The 2428-nt window shown below is 47.4% G+C and overlaps 1 protein-coding gene across 4 annotated transcripts in view; it reads left to right on the plus strand.

Annotated features, from left to right (window-relative positions):
- The window catches only part of LOC108250410 (protocadherin-1-like), a 175771-nt gene that overhangs the window by 1088 nt on the left and 172255 nt on the right, over nucleotides 1–2428 (plus strand). The window lies entirely within an intron of this gene.

A 2428-nucleotide genomic window follows, 5' to 3' on the forward strand; every position in this document is an offset into this window, starting at 1 on the left:
CACACACACACACACACACAGACATGTACACACACACATTAACACCCACACACACACACTCTCCGATCGGACCACTGAACTCCGCGGAGCCGTTAGTTTTCAGGTGGCCCAGCCTTCAATCAGGGTTGTTTTGTCTTCCAGTCCATGACCTTTGACCCCAGCTCCTAAATCCCCTCCACCTCCATCCATCATCTCATTTATCAGCTGAAAACAGCCGAAGTGCAGCTCCCCCCAGCTGAAAACACAGCCGAAGCTTCACTGGAAACACACAGACTGCATTCAGCTCATAGGAGCAGGGATCTGTCTATGTCCTGGAGAAATTGTGGAGAAGTTTATCATCGGATCTGGCAGAGAAGCTGTCAGAGTCAGTTGATAAGGAGAACTGGATCAGAACACAGAGCAGAGACGGGTTGGTACCAGCCGTATAGTAGCTATAATCCATCAACTCCCTCTGCTCGTGACACTCCACACAGCCGAAGCTTCACCCGAAACCCTCAAACCTTCACTGCATTCGGCTCGTAGGAGCAGGGATCTATTTCCTGGAGACATGCAGAAATGTCTGAAAGTCTGAGAGCGGAGCTTAAAAAGACCCAGACCGGGGGACGGGCTATGGACTTTATTCATCTGCTTGGTGGCTTGAAATAAAAAGAAGAAGACCTGCATCGTCTTCCTCTTTCAGTGTCATGTGAAACACAGCTGAAGCTTCATCTGAAGCATTGTGGAGCTGATGTGAGGTTCGGGTCAGAACACAGGTGTGTCAGCTGCACCTGGAGGACTAACAACAGGTCTTGGAGCGTTTGGTGAATTTTTTGGGTACAGTTGTGTGTTTGAAGCTGGACCTGAGTCCCTGAAAACGGGAGGTCTGGGCGTTACGCCTCCTTCTCCTGCTGCTGTGGAGATAGTCTCTCTGAGGTTTGTGGCTGCGTTAAATGAGCTCCTTCGCCGCCGTCGCCGCCTCGAAGGGTGAGGTTGGAGGTCTGACATGGAGCGTCGGGATCCTTTAATTTGTAGATGCCTCCGTTCAATTTGGACCACTTAGACAAGGAGGCGCGCGTGAGGAGACGAGTCCCTTCTGCACATTTCTGGGTAGAAATCTGAGATGTGAGGGAGCCGGGAACGTTCGCCATTAAGGTGGTGGGATTTACTGATTGAACACACACACACACACACACACACACACACACACACACACACACACACACACACTGCTCAGGACGCGTCAGGACTTCCCTTCAGTTCAGGTGTGATGACATAAAAAAACAGAAGTCGCTCATCGACAGGAACAAACCAACAATGAAGGCTTTGTTGGTCTGAAACAACAGAACGGGTCTGACTGATCCGTCTCCAGCAGGCGGGCCTTGAGTCATCGTGTCGCTGTCTCACCTCACCGCCATGGAATCCGGTCGGGGCTGATTTCTGAGCAATGGTTCACCGGTAGAAGGACGTATCCATCAGCTGAATCCATCAGATCCGTTTTATTAACTTCTCTTCATTTTTCTGCATCTGAGCTCGAAAAGAACCAGCGAGACTCAGGTGTTACCATAAAACAGCAGAAAGCATAAAAACCTGCCATCGTTGACGCTTTGCCCCGTTTTAAAGCTGCTCTGCATTAATTCAGTTTTCTGACGGGATTTTACTTTGAGGCCTCCTTTCTGCTGTTTGCAACAGCAAGCCGAAGTTCGGCTGGAAGTTTGGTGTGTGTGTGTGTGTGTGTGGCTGTTGTGTATCGTAGCTGTTTAGATTAACCATGAAATTCTTAATATTTTTATATATATTTACAGCTTCATGTCGATGCAAATAACCTTTTTTTTTTTTTTAGAAAACCTTTTTCCCACTTTAGCTGAGGAGACACACTAATGACACACAGTCTGTGGAGATAAAATATCGTGACTTCATTTTAAAAAGACAGAAAATAAAGATGTTTGAGACGAAGCTGAGCGTAAAATGTGTTAAAAAGCAGCTTTACTGCTACTTCCTCCTGAGAGAAAACACGAGTCTCTTCATATCCAGCTTCATTCTGAGTCCATTAGGATGAAGAGTGTGGAGGCGACAGCTCCATTTGGCTTTCTTGGTGTTTTTTATGATAAAATCACAGATAGGCTCTCCACACGGCTCCTCTTCCAGCTCACATCAGTGTGACGGAGCAAACCGGGGAGAACGCTGAGGCTTCGTGTCACCGAGCTTTAAATCAGCCTGAAAAATGATGCGCTCGTTTGAACGCGGCAGGAAGTCACGCAGGAATTTCACCTGATCATTGTGCATTTAAAGAATATATTCTGTACACATTCTTCAGTTCAACATGCTCCCTTTTTCCTCTGTGCAAACACAAAAGTTAGATCTGATGATTTGTTGCTCTTAGACTCAAGAATCCTCCAGATGATTCCTCCTGTGGACTCCTTCGGATGATTCCTCCGGATGATTCCTCCGG

This window comes from Kryptolebias marmoratus, linkage group LG9 (assembly GCF_001649575.2).
Source record: "Kryptolebias marmoratus isolate JLee-2015 linkage group LG9, ASM164957v2, whole genome shotgun sequence".
Taxonomy (NCBI): domain Eukaryota; kingdom Metazoa; phylum Chordata; class Actinopteri; order Cyprinodontiformes; family Rivulidae; genus Kryptolebias; species Kryptolebias marmoratus.